Consider the following 14,296-nt stretch of genomic DNA (forward strand, 5'->3'; position numbering starts at 1 on the left):
TGTGTCACAGGTGGAACAGGATAAAGAGGACATAATTCTTGGTGACTTTACTGCCAGAACGAAGTAGACCATAAGACATGGGCTGGAGTCCTGGAGAGGAATGGAGCCTGGAATGGTAACACCCATGGCCACTTACTGCTATAGACTTTGGCATGACAGACCTCACCAACAGCCCTGGTTTCCATTTACGTAAGTGCCGTAAAACTTTGTGGATGGAGTGTCCGGCTGGAGCCGGGGCTGGGCGGGACCGGGGGCGCTCGGTGAGACGCGGACCGGCGGCTGCTTGGCGGGCGGGTGCGGGCCAGGTCGCCGAGGCCGGAGGGCAGGGGAGGAGGGCCCGAGCCGCTGCGCGTGTGGAGGCGTGCGCCCTGCCCCCTGCCCCCCAGCCCCGCTCCCTCTCCCTACCTCCCGGGTCGGGGTGAGCCTCGCGGCTCCCTCCTCGCCTCCTCCCCCGCCCTTTCTCCTTCCCGGCCGGGGCAGCCCCCTCAGCCGCCGCCGCCACGGTCCCCCTGGAGGTGAACACCCGCACCACCGAGGAGACGCTCGCGCTCAAGCTCGAGAACGCGGCCGCCGGAAACAAACCAGAGGCGGTAGAAGTAACATTTGCAGACTTTGATGGAGTCCTTTATCATATTTCAAATCCCAAGGGGACAAAACAAAAGTGATGGTGAGTATTCCTTTGAAATTCTACAAGGAACTGCAAGCACATGGAGCTGAGGAGTTGCTGAAGAGGGTGTATGGAAGTTTCTTGGTAAGTCCAGAAGCAGGATACAATGTATCTTTGCTGTATGACCTCGAGAGCCTACCTGCTTCAAAGGACTCCGCCGCGCATCAGGCTGGAGTGTTGACACGAAACGGTTTTGCCTCCGTCTTTGAGAAATACTTCACATTCCAGGAAGAGGGAAAGGAGGGCGAGAACAGGGCAGAAATCCATTACAGAGATGATGAGACCATGTACGCTGAGTCAAAGAAGGATCTAGTCACCGTTGTCTTTTGCATAGTATTTAAGGACGATGACGATGTGGTGACTGGAAAGGTGTTCATGCAGGAGTTCAAAGAAGGACACAGGGCTCTCCACACAGCTCCACAGGTCCTCTTCAGCCACAGGGTACCTCCTTTACAACTGAAAGACACAGATGCCGCTGTGGGCGACAAAATTGGCTATATCACTTTTGTGCTGTTCCCCAGCCATGCCAATCCTAATGCCAGAGACAACACCATTAACTTGATTCACACATTCCAGGATTACCTGCACTATCACATCAAATGCTCTAAGGCTTATATTCACACAAGAATGCGGGCAAAAACATCCGACTTCCTCAAGGTGCTGAATCGTACACGCCCAGATGCAGAAAAAAAGGAAATGAAAACAATCACAGGGAAGACATTTTCATCCTGCTAAACTCATGGGAACAGAAGGAGTAGGAGACTGACAACAGAATGCTGGAGCGCTTGCTACCCAATAATCGTAGCTTTTAATATTGCACCTCTCCAGATTCTAAAGGAATTCTCCCATTTTGATTCTATTTTGTACACGTTTGGAAAATAATCTGCAGAATCGAGCTGTGCTTGCAAGGACTTCATAGTTCCCAAGAATTAAAAAAAAAAAAAAAAGAATTCCACTTTGATCAATTTAATTCTTTTTCTTTATCTCTCCCTCACCACCACCACCTCCCTCCCTTCTGTCTCACCCTCTTTCCAAGCTGTTTCGCTTTGCAATACATTACTGGTAATGAGTTGCAGGAAATACAATATTAACTTATTTTTCTCCTAAAATAAAAAAAAAAAAACAACTTTGTGGATGAATCCTTGCTGTAAACATTGGTATTTAATAGACTATGTCATCATAAGAAGAAGAGACAGACAGGATGTGAGAGTGACAAAGGTGATGTGTGGTGCAGAGTGCTGGACTGATCACAGATTATCTTCTCCAAGCTACACATTCACATTCAACGAAAGTTGTGACTCCAAGGCAAGATGAAGACTAGCAAGCTCAGTGTCAACAGATGAGAGCACTTCTCTGTGTGTGAACATTTTATTGCCAACTTGGAAGGAAAGTTGAGCTGACACATGGTTAGCAATGGTGGAACAGAAAAGGAGTGGGCAGCTTTCAAAGATTTGTGTACTGCACTGCATTTACTTATCTGGGCCAAAACACTTGCAGACATCAAGATTGCTTTGCCAAAAATGGTGAAGGAATTCAGAAGCTACTAAAAGAGAAACCAGAACTCCATAAGGTTTACCAGCAGCATACTTCATCCATCTCTGAGAAGGTAGCATTTAATTCCATTAAAAGTAAAGTACAAGTGAAACTTAGAGAGATGCAGGATTCTTGGCTCATGTAAGACTTCAGCTTTATACTGATAGTAACAATCCAAAGCACTTTGAATTGAATTCTCTGAAGGCTATTTATGGAACAAAGACCTATGGTGCATCTCAATTACTCAATGCTGATGGAGTCACATTGATTAGTGATAAGGTCATGATCCTGGAAAGGTAAACTGAACACTTCCATAACTATTTAAACAGACTGTTATCAATGAATACTATAGACACTGAACATATACTTCAAGTTGAAGTCAGCCCCTCTGGAACTGAACATCTAAATGAAGAATAGATTTTTAATGCCGATGTGAGTGAAAGTACCAGGTACTGATTCTGTTTTACCTGAAATTTACAAGGCAGAGGGGCCACTACTCACACAAGAGCTGAATGAAATATTCTGGGTTATATCGCCAGAGGACGTAATCTCCCAAGAGTTCAGGGATGCCTCCATTCTCCATCTCTAGAAAAGAAAAGGAAATAGGTTGTTCTGTGACAATCAAGAGGCTAGAGTGAGGGTGGAATGGAGGAGGACTATCTCTCTCTTAGTCACTGCTGGCAAGGTTCTTGTCAGAATCCTGCATAATAGGAAGATGGTCATTTACCTGAGAGTCATTGTGGTTTCAGAAAGGGCTGAGGAATGGTAAATGTGGTCTTTGCTGCCCAACCACTCCAAGAGAAATTTTGGGAATAGAATTGGCAGCATTTGCCAATTTGACCAAGACTGTCAGTCATGCAGACTTGTGGAAGTTCATGGCAAAATTTTGTTGAAATTTTGTTTTTTGTTTGACTCTCCTCGTTCTTTCATCCACCCAATCCGAATCAGTATTTACTGCATTTTTTTCTTTTCTTTCTTTTTTATATTCAGCAAATTTTATTTTTGGCATATTAGCCAGAGATAACTCTTTTTTTTCAACAGTCGCCCTAATCAATTTGATAAATATGCCAGGGAAAAAGATCTTCTTTGTTAGAACACAAGGTAGAAAGAATTAAATTTGCTTAACTTTAAAACTGGGAAATTAATCATCATATGAATTCTACTTAAAGAAGTTATCAATCTCATCTTAGTAAGGACCATAAACATAAATGTGTATAATAAAAAAACACGTTTTGATGTAATTTACTTTTAATGAGAATTTGATATGCAAGTATTAACAAAATAAAACCTAATAGTGTAAATTATTTCATTGCACCATTGTATTTTTTTTTACTGTACATAAATGCAAGCATATTTTGGTTTATGAAAAATATTAAAGTGTAACCTTGGTTAGTCGGCATGCTTAGGGTATGGGCCTGTGTAACTAATGGATAATATTTAATTCTTCTAAGTAAAAATATTTCAAAAATATAATAGTTTACTTTTTTGTCTTAATTTTACTAAGCTAACCACATTTTGATGGCTAAGAATCTTGCTGTGCATTAGTCATAACTAAGATCAATCAAATCTAGCTTTCAAATGTCCCATACAATGTTACAATACCAAAAACATGCTTCAGAAAATACACATGGCTAGATAAGTTGCATTTTTTATAAGAATCTTTTGCCTTTTCAATGAGCTTTTGATCAAAAACTGGAGTATTGTGGGATGATATCACTGAAAAAAATCAAAGAATTTGTTATAGTGGTGGTAATGTATGTTTGCCAAACACAGTTGTGTACACTAGCTGTGTTTTATTACAAAATAACAAAGAATTTAAGATTTTTTTTCTGAGCCTTCATTTCCTACAAAGTGAGCTAACGTGCTAAGCATTATGCCTACTTGCTAACACTTTCCTATTATGACCCATTTCCATTTTCTTTTTAAGGTTTATCTCCTCCTTTCTTTATAGATTTCTAGAAAGGCATCAATGTTTTATCCTCTGTGGTAGTTAAAAGAGTACATACTTGCCTCTCTTCTGCTGTTTGTTTATATAATCTAGCACTCACTTTTTTCTTCTCCACTGTGTTGCTGCTTTGTTTTTTCATTTCAACCATTTTGGCACTCATTCTTATTCCTTCTGGATTTTGTGGGTCACCATGATGTTACATCTTATCTCTTGTATGACTTGTTCCTTTCTTTCCTACCACTTAAGTTTAAATTTGACTTCTCTGTTTCCAGTGATCATGGTGCTTAAACTGTCTCTTTTTCCCCTGCCATCCCCCTTGAACTTTTACTTTAGTACACTAAAGGGTAGCTTGTGGCCCTTCTTGAAGTTTGCATGATGTCAGGTCTTCTCAATGATATTCTTTTCTTTACAGATTCAACGCAGAGTTATCCACATCAAAAGATCATGATTATATGAGAGTTCTTAGAATATACTCATGTAGGGGCATAATTCAGCAAGAATTGTATTTACTTTAAATTCCCACTACTGATTACATTCAATTGTACAGGGAGATAGGAAGATTATCTGATGTGAGATATCACTTTCCATAATTAGAATAAGTTCATATTGTTCAGTTGATGGTAGTTCTGAGTTAACTAGAAATCCAGATGAAATACTGGAGTCAACTGAGACCTAGAAAACCTAAATGATAATAAACACAAATATTTACATGTTAATCAGTCATCTAATATTCTTATCTGAAATTGCATGTAACATAGATTTATTTACCTCTTTCTATCTTCTCTGGCAATTCCTATTTGTAACTCAGACAAATAATCCAATGTATGGTTGACACATGACTTTAAACAAGAAATTTTCATTTTCTTATTTTACTGGTAAAGAATTGGTTCTCAGTAATACCATGTTTCTATTTTAAAATGAAAGAGAAACTCCTTCCATAAACGTAGTGAGGTAGCAGAGGAAAGGTTTGCTTCTTTCTTAAGGCAGCTGTTTTATTCATGGGATGTGTTCCTTCATTAATGTAAAGATTCAATGTCGTTACAGGAGTGGGTACAAAAAATCATAGATAGTCTGAATGCAACACTGAAAAATAAATACCAATGTTTATTTGGAAAGATAATGGTAAATGTCCATTCAGCAAAAATCAACAAATCTCAACTTGATCTCCAGGAATAATTCATCGTTCTGAGCCATGCTTTCTGAAAACGTTCCCAGCAGTGTATACAGGATTTATTCCTATTCCATCATTTATAATTATAGCACTTATTGTTGCAGGAACTTTAAGTCATACTTCTTTTTTAAAAAATTATTTGTTTTCAGTTTTCTACAATCACATTCATAAATCTTAGATTTTCTTCCCCTCCCCCTGCTTTCTCTCTCCTTTCTCCCTCCCTTCCCAAGAATGTTTGCAATCTTATATAGGTTCTACATGCATTCTTACTAAATACATTTTCCACATTTTTCACTTTTGCCCTGTTGCATGGAAGAATGAAAATGAATGGGAGAAACCATGAGAAAAGCCAAATCAAACCAAAACAGAACACAAGAGAAAACAGTTTGCTTTATTCTGCTATCCAATTCCATAACTCTTACTCTGGATCTGGAAGGCATTTTGCCTCAAGAATCCCCTGGGTAATTTTTAGGTCCTTGCTTTGCTGTGAAGAGCTAAATCTACCAGAAAAATTTCTCGCACACTGTGGTTGTTACTGTGTACAAAGTTTTCCAGGTTCTGTTCATTTCATTCATTATCAGTTCATATAAATCCTTCCAGCCCTTTCTGAAGTCTTCCTGCTCATCATTTCTTAAAGCACAATAGGATTCCATTACATTCATATACCATAACTTGTTCAACCATTCCCCAATCGAAGGGCATCCCCTCAATTTACAGTTCTTGGTTCCCACAAAGAGAGCTACTATAAACATTTTTGTACATGTGGGACCCTTTCCCATTTTTGTAATCTCTTTGTGTTATAGTCCTAGAAGCGATATTGCTGGGTTAAAGGGTATGTACATTTTTGTAGGCCTTTGGGCATAGTTGCAAATTGCTCTCCATAGTGGTTAAATAAGTTCATACCTCCACCAACAGTGAATTAATGTTCCAACTCTCACGCATCTGTTCCAACATATATCATCTTCCTGTTTTGTCATGCTAGCCAATCAGATAGGTACGATATGGTACCTCAGAGATGTTTTGATTTGCATCTCTCTAGTCAGTAGAGATTTGAAGCATTATTTCATAGGACTATAGATAGCTTTGATTTCTTCCTCTGAAAACTGTCTGTTCATGTCCTTTGACCATTTATCAATTGGGGAATGACTTGTATTCTTGTACATTTGACTCAGTTCTCTCTATATTTTAAAAATGAGGACTTTATCACAGACACTAATTGCAAAAATTCTTTCCCAGGTTTCTACTTCCCTCCTAATCTTGGTTGCACTGTGTTTGTTTGTGCAAAGTTTTCAATTTAATGTAATCAAAATTATTCATTTTACATTTCATCATGTCCTCTATCTCTTGTTTGGTCAAAAATTTCTCCAGTCTCCATAAATCTGACAAATACATTATCCCTTGCTCCTCTAATTTGCTTATATTATCAGTCTTTATACCTAAATCATGTATCTATTTGGGATTTATTCTTGCGTACAGTGTCAGGCATTGGTCTATGTTGAGTTTCTGACACTCTGTTATCCAGTTTTCCCAGCAGTTTTTGTCAAACAGTCAATTCTTTCTTATCCCAGAATCTGGGATCCTTGGGTTTATGAAACACTAGATTGCTGTATTCATTGACAAAAAGGTCTTGACTACTTAACCTATTCCACTCATCTACCCTTCTGTTTCTTAGCCAGTACCAAGTGGTTTTGATGATTGCTGCTTTATAATACAATTTGAGATCTGGAAGGGCTAGGCCCCCTTCCCAAGCATTTCCTTTTCATTAGTTCCCTAGATATTCTGGATCTTTTGTTCGTCCAGATGAGATTTTATATTATTTTTTCTAGCTCTAGAAAGTAATTATCTGGTCGTTTGATTGGTAGGGCACTGAATAAGTAAACTAATTTAGGTAGAATTGTCATTTTTATTATATTAGCATGACCTACCCATGAGCAACTGATGATTTTTCACTTACTTAGATCTGAATATTTGTATGAAAAGTGTTTTGTAATTGATTCGTACAGTCACTGGGTTTGTTTTGGCAGGCAGACTCCCAGATATTTTGTAGTATCTACCATAGCTTTATATGTGATTTCTCTTTCTATCACTTGCTGTTGGGCTTTGTTAGTAATATATAGAAAATGAAGATGATTTCTTTGAGTTTATTTTGTAACCTGCAACTTTGCCAGAGTTGTTTATAATTTCAAGTAATTTTTTACTTGATTTTCTAAGGATATCATCATATCATTTGCTAAGAGTGATAACTTAGTTTCTTCTTTGCTTATTTTAATTCCTTCAATTTCTTTTTCTTCTCTTATTGCTAAAGCTAACATTTATAATATCATTTTAAACATCAATGGTGATAACGGATATCCTTGTTTCACCCCTGTCTTATTGTAAATGCTTCTAGCTGGTCTCCATTACATATAATGCTTGCTGATGATTTTAGGTAGATACTGCTTATTATTTTGTGGAAGACTCCATTTATTCCTATGTTCTCTTATGTTTTCAATGGGAATGTGTGAGGGGCGCTCTGGACCTGGGCCCCCTGGGTGGATAGGAGATGCCCAAGAGTCTGGACCTGCTGACGTGGCTTTGCCACGGTGGCACTGCTGACGTGGCATTGCCATGCTGGCACTGGGGCGGCTCTACTGGACTGGGCTGGGCTCCGCCCTCAGGGAGGAACTGGGGAGGGGCTTACCCGGAATAGGAGGGCGAGTTCTGGGGGATTTAAGGCACAACACGGAAGGGGACGGGGGGATTTCTTGCTGACCGTCATGTAATAAAGCTGCTCTTACCCACCTCAGGTGTTCTGCCTAGTGATTCTCCCCTCGACCCCCCGAGGGGAGCCAGAGACGTCTGAAGACCCTTGGGCAGGGTGAGTTGATGCGGTAATTAGGGGGCTTCGCCCCTAACAGCTGGCGCCCAAACAGGGACTGCTAGGAGACCGCTAGCCCCCCAGACCGCAGGCGGGTGGGGGAAGACTAGGCAGCCCTAAGTCCTTGTAGGCTTAGGAAGAATGGGACAAAAGGTGATTAAAGCCCGAATGAATCCGGAGGAGAAAGGCGTACTCGCCTGTCAAATTTATAAGGTCTGCCGAGCACAGGGCATTAAGACTCATATCAAAGACTGCCGCTCTTGGGTCGATAAGATTTGGACGGTCAGCCCGTGGGTAGAGCATACAGGAATCGACCCCGCGAGATGGGGTGTAGTCTGTCAGCAGATGGTCTCTTATGCTGAAACTAAACCTGGCACTCTGACCGATCATGATTTCACCTTTTACTCCCTGATAAACCTGTTGCTGCAGCGCCCTTTTCTCACTGAGCATAGTGGCACCCAGGTGGGAGATTCTTTGAGGGAAACTTCAGATGATGATGTACCATCTATTTATTCCTGGGAAAAGTTAAAGGAAATTAAGAAAAATGGCGTTGGAAAAAAGGGGAACAAAGAATTAGCCACCAGGGACAAAGAAAAACTGGAGGAGAGAGGGGGAGGTTCAAAAGGGGGAACTGCTTCAATTCTATTGGCTGTGCAGCATAGAAAGAATTCAGGGAGTGAGGAATCAGGGAGGGGAGACAGGACTAGCACGCAGCACAGAAGGAACAAAGAAAATTAATAATTTGGAGACTGAGCCTCTTAAGATAAGCATAAAAAAAATTTGAAGCAATTAGAGTTTAGAAAGAATGTGTCGGTTAAGGAGGACATTATAGAGTATCATGCTGAATATATGGAACCAATAAGTTTAAAATTATGTCTGGAACTAAGTAAAAGAAATCAAGCCATAGGTCTAATTTGTGCAGAGGATTTCTGACAATCTTTTCTCAGTTTTTGAATTTTTTTATTGTCTGTATATGTGTTCAGTCTTTACATGTTCTGTGTGTGTGTGTTTGTGATTTATTACGGCCAGCTCCTTTGTAGCTGGAATTCAGAATGTTATCTCTTTCCCTCCCCCTCATCCCTTCTCTCTGATGGCTGCAGCATCAGGGAGGAGAATGGGAGAGAGAAAGTGAGAAACTAATCTTATATTATTTAGTTTATAATGCTGCTAAATGCAGTTTTACATAAGAAATACAAGGCAATAATATGTGAAGTTTTAAAGGAGCTTTAATCAAAGCCCACTAGTAGTACAACATGTGTATGAAGTTTAAGGAAAGCATAAAAGTTTTGGAATTTATTGGAAATTTGTTGGTAAAATTCTCTCTCTCTTTCTACTTTCTAACTCTGGCCAAGTTATGAAGGTGGAGAGAAAGACAAGAAGAAATTGGGGAAATTTTTCCCCTCCTATCACAAAGGCAGATTGAATAGCATTTTAATTATCTCATGCCTCACCTAAAAGAAAAGTTTTTGTGTATGGGATACAAGTTGTTATTTTGGTCATATTTTAAGTGAAACATGTCACTCCTAATTGGATGTTTAAGACAGGTCAGAATTTATTGTATTATTTGGCATTAAGGCAAATTGAGAATATGCATAAAACTAAAAATGAAAAAAGACACCTCAGAGATGAAGATGTGAATTTCCAAGTGGAAAGGAGGAGGACTGGCGCCACTGGACTTTGTTCCAGAGTCTCCCTCACTTCCACTTGCAGTTTTACAACTTTTCTCTTTCAAACACATTTTTGAGGAGTAGACATAGATGTGAAATTTTCTTGCTTAAAAATTAGAACCATTATGATTTTTATTTTACTCTGTAACCCAGAAATGGTATTAGAGAAAGCAATTGGTAATCTGAATCTTGTTGAAACTAAAAGATGTTGGAAAAATTGTGTGTAGCCATTTATGTTACTTAAAAATTTTATCAGTCCTACTAACCTTATCTTATAATGTTTTGTAATTGCCATTTAGAAAACCAGGTATTTTCACCTTTACCTGAAGAAGAAATTACAGCTAAAATAATTTGTTTATCATTTATAAAAGTTGTAAGATTCTTAACTAAGTTTTTGAAGTTGCTGTTTTAATGCTAAACTTAATATTGTTAATTGATTACTGTGTATAGAAAGAAAAGAATGGAGTAAAAAATTTATTTAGACTGGTTCTGCCCATTCAGAACAGTCCAGACAGTATGTTTGGGGTTTGGCAAGCATGGGATTCATGCCAATTCCTTTTAATTTTAAAACTGCCAAGGCTTCTTTCATGTGGACAAGGTCATCAGTCCCAAGAAAGAAATTTGTTTGGCTTATATAATTCATAAACAATGAATGTGGCTTGCTCTATAGTTGTAATAGATGGAAAAGATTTTTAATAATTAACTTTTATATCAGGACAAGGTTTAAATTTGAGAAGGAAGGATCTTAAATGAAATCTCATATGTATGTGAGTCCTATTAATCCTCATTGCTTAACTGTATTTGGCTTTAAGTTGGGATTAGTGAAGTTTGCTGTTTAAGGTAAAAGCATTTGGGACCATAAATATTTTTGTTTAAGTGTGAATTTGGGTATAGTTGTCTGCATTAAATCAGTATCTGAAAGAATATGCCAGAAGTTACTCAGAGGGACTGTGATCCTACATCCTGTACTGTTAGCAGGTGAAATTTGTATCTGGAGAGGAAACACTGAGGGGACAATTCTAGACTCAATCTAGGATGGGATCCTCCTGGTCAGTTTCCTCATTGTGTTCTTTTATAAAGGAATATTTTCCACCTGACTATTCCTGAGTCTGGCTATAATACAGATACTGCATGATTGGAAAATTTCACTCCTATCTGAATTCAAACAGAGTCAAAGAAGTTTTATCCTATCATATTTGCTATATCACATGTCAATATTTTTTCCTTTTATAGCAAACTTCTATGATCAATTACAAGTAGTCAGTATAACATGTGAGCCCTTTTGTATAATCTTACTGGAAAACTTAATATTATTTTTATCTGAAACTGGAACATGTTCAGAAATTTATGTAAATGATTTAAGACTCACCTTAAGATGTCCCTATTGTTTGAAGCAGTAATTTTTTGTAATCAGTCTCTTACTGTTACCAATGTGAGATTCTATTATGCACTTTTATTAAAACATTTTGTGATATCTAGGAAGTCTGGAATACCTAAGAATTTGATTTGTTATAATACTTGGGGAATTTATATTCCTTAGGATATTTTTATACCAACTAAGTTTTAATAAATTTTAGTTTTAAAAGGTTTATTTTTGCTTCAAAGTGAAAAGACAACCATCATTTTAAGAGGTTTCATCTAATCTTTTTAAAAAAAGGTTTAGTATGATAAAATTTCAACTGTTTTAAGAAAGAACAAGGAATATTTTTAGAAGAAATATTTTTCAAAATAAGGCTGAAATCTATTAAAATTTTCATTTTCAAGATAATGTATTGCTACTTAATATGTAATGATCTATAAAGCAGAACAGATCTTGTTGTTTCAATAAGCAAAAGTTAATACTAATGTGTGAACTTATTAACAGCTTAATTTCCAAAGTTTTTCTTCCAGAGTGAATATAATCAGAAAAAGATAAACAAGCTGATGAAACAACGATGATCATCTATTCAGTTGCGAAATTCAACTTAGAAATCTCTTTTGTTTAAGATAATACAGCTATGCTAGTTAACAGTAATAACTTATGCACTATCTTGTCTATGGTAGAAATATAAAGGAATATGAAGCAGTTTGAATGATCAGTTCTAGAGATTTGGAAAGCTAAATAAAAGCTTGATCAAAATACATAGAAAGCAGATAAGGAGGTTGGAGACAAATATGAATCATTCAAACCCCTCCTATCCTAGATAGTTACTAAGTATATCAAGAGAGTGTGAGGATGTTTGACAGTATTCTCACACCCACCTCACTTCTAGTTATTTTATTCTTACTCCTTTTTGATTCTTGTTTGTTTAATCTTTGTGCCAGATCTATGTTTTCTAGGTTTCTTTGTCCAAGACCATCACCTATCACCCTCTGAATCATCAAGTTCCTCATATTGGTTAAAGACACAACCCCTCCAACGTTCGGACCCTGTGAGGCAGGGTCAGCTCTACGTCCAATTTCAGCAGGAAGCAATTTCAGAAGTTGAGACCTTCATCCCTTATCCCAAAAATGTGTTGGGTCCCATCAGTTTAAAGGGGGACAGGGTGTGGTGCTTGAGCGCCTGTACTTGGGCTCCAGTTCTAATATTGAATTTCTTTTTATAAATCATTCATATTTAAGGAATACCATATAACTCTATGAGTCAGGCAATAGTATATAGGAAGAATAAAACTCTCAACCTGTTCCTTCAAAAACAAAAAGGTAGGTCCCCTCAGGAACAATTGGCACAGGCCGTATATACAATGAACAACTTAACCTTAGATTATGACAACCTTACTCCTTCACAAACATTCTTTTCATTTTTGGGCCGTAATGATATCAGAATTATTAGTAAAAAGTAGATTGCACCCCAGCAACGATAGATGTTGTAGAAGGATGTCAGTGAGGTGTGGAGAAGCTGTCAAGTGCACACCTCTTACATTGCTTTGCCCATCATGATATGCCGAGAAGTATTAAAACAGACAATAGTCCAGCTTATACTAGCAAAGCCATTCAACAGTTCATGGCAGAATTCTCTATATCACATGTTACTAGAATCCCCCATAATCCTACTGGTCACGCTATAGTAGAGTGGGCAAATCGCTCATTGAAAACTTATTTGCAAAAACAAAAAGGGGGAGCTGGACCAGGAGTTGATGGCAAATTACAATTGGCTGTTTACACATTAAATTATTTGAAATTTGATGATGATGGCTTATCAGCCGCTATGAAATTTTTAACATCTCCTACAAAGACTGAGTGTATTAAGACCAAGTCAGTTACAGCAAATGCATTGAATACCAAAGCCCATAAGGTGATGTGGCGTGATGAGAATAAACGATGGTTTGGTCCTCATATAGTATTAACTTGGGGAAAAGGATATGTTTGTGTTTTAACAGATGAGAACAAAGAAGTGTGGGTTCCAGTGAAACGTATCCGAGTGTTGGAAGACAGCAATCACGATGAAGAAGTCACAGGGGGCATGATAGAGACAACAAAGAAAGTTACAGAAACTTTGTCAGGACTTTAGCCATCTATAACATAATGGTGCTCCTGATCTTTCTCGCAATACTCCTACTATGCAACCATGTTGCCCCTTCTTCAAACATAGGAGATGAACTGCAACTTACCCAGCTTTATCTGCAGCTTCAATGCCACTACAGTTACTAACTTTACCTCCGAGTTAGCAGCACTAGATTTGGTGCTTAGAGCTATGGAGAAAGCAACAATACAATTCCATGAGGACTGGGAGAAAAACTATAATGATGCAAGGGATTGGTGGGACGGGTTGAACTTGCACCAGCTGCTCCAGTGGGTGTCCTTAGGGGGCGTCATGTTGATTCTTGGGTTTCTTGTATGCTTATGCTTACCTTGCCTCATCTCATGTTTGTTTAGAGCTGTCCGTGAGTCTCTTGAGTCCATAAAGGCAGAACTCGTCCGCCCCCATCATTAAAACAAAAAGGGGGAGTTGTGAGGGGCGCTCTGGACCTGGGCCCCCTGGGTGGATAGGAGATGCCCAAGAGTCTGGACCTGCTGACGTGGCTTTGCCACGGTGGCACTGCTGACGCGGCATTGCCACGCTGGCACTGGGGCGGCACTACTGGACTGGGCTGGGCTCCGCCCTCAGGGAGGAACTGGGGAGGGGCTTACCCGGAATAGGAGGGCGAGTTCTGGGGGATTTAAGGCACAACACGGAAGGGGACGGGGGACTTCTGGCTGACTATCATGTAATAAAGGTGCTCTTATCCACCTCCGGAGTTCTGCCTGATAATTTCTCCCCCTGATCCCCAAGGGGGGAGCCAGAGAAGTCTGAAGACCCCTGGGCAGGGTGAGTTGATGCGGTAATTAGGGCTCCGCCCCTAACAGCTTTGTACAAAGTTCTCCTGGTTCTGCTCCTTTCACTCAGCATCAGATTATATATCTTTCCAGGCCTCTCTGAAGGCTTCCTGTTCATCATTTCTTGTAGAACAATAGTGTTTCATTACATCCATAC

General features: G+C 38.9%; 1 protein-coding gene and 1 pseudogene across 1 annotated transcript in view; both read left to right on the forward strand.

The window, feature by feature from the left end:
* LOC140526162 (actin-related protein 2/3 complex subunit 2 pseudogene) lies at window positions 1-14,052 on the forward strand (annotated as a pseudogene).
* LOC140526159 (H-2 class II histocompatibility antigen, E-S beta chain-like) overlaps window positions 14,032-14,296 on the forward strand; it is a 162,787-nt gene continuing 162,522 nt past the window's right edge. The window contains exon 1 of the mRNA XM_072642138.1: window positions 14,032-14,131. The gene's annotated coding sequence lies outside the window, so the exon portion shown is untranslated. The remainder of the gene's footprint in view (window positions 14,132-14,296) is intronic.

Source organism: Notamacropus eugenii, chromosome 2 (assembly GCF_028372415.1).
Source record: "Notamacropus eugenii isolate mMacEug1 chromosome 2, mMacEug1.pri_v2, whole genome shotgun sequence".
Classification (NCBI taxonomy): domain Eukaryota; kingdom Metazoa; phylum Chordata; class Mammalia; order Diprotodontia; family Macropodidae; genus Notamacropus; species Notamacropus eugenii.